This window comes from Gekko japonicus, unplaced genomic scaffold (assembly GCF_001447785.1).
Source record: "Gekko japonicus isolate JY-2015 unplaced genomic scaffold, Gekko_japonicus_V1.1 scaffold441, whole genome shotgun sequence".
NCBI classification, from domain to species: Eukaryota; Metazoa; Chordata; class Lepidosauria; order Squamata; family Gekkonidae; genus Gekko; species Gekko japonicus.
In genome coordinates this window covers 1,077,038-1,077,616 of record NW_015172017.1, presented here as the reverse complement: position 1 = coordinate 1,077,616, position 579 = coordinate 1,077,038, and positions in this window count along the sequence as shown.

The window sequence follows — 579 nt, the reverse complement described above, 5'->3', positions numbered from 1 at the left end:
CTTCCAGGTCCCCTCCCCCACCTCCGGTCTGTGCCTTAATACATCTGTTTCCTCTTCCACCCTTGGATCTTCCCTTCCCCAGACTGGGTCCTTAGAGCCCTGGCAGGAAGGGTCAGGGGTCATCTAGGCCATCCTGGGCTCTCCCGGCCCTTCGACTGTAAGCCACACGGCACTGCTCTTTTCCTTCCTATTAAATGTTTTACATGTTTGACTTTCTGTGACATATCGTTCCGTTGCCAAGGGAAGGGGCAGCATATCTGAATTTATTTAGTGCGTTAGTTCGTTCAGTTTGTACCCCGCCCTCCCTGCCGAAGCAGGCTCAGGGCGGCTTACGTTAAAAAGTTAAAATCTATTAAACCACAGATGCATGAGCACAATACGGCATCATAAAAACTCTTAAACGTAACAGGTCACAAATGCAGATAAAGTGCTGGTGGCGGTAGCGTACCAATAGGCTATGATAAGATGATAACCAAGCAGGGGTTGTGTCCTGCGGGAGTGCACGGGAGCGGAGCTCCAGCAGTAAGGAGCCCAGGGGGCGGGCACATGCAACAAGATGATAAGATGATAACCAAGCAG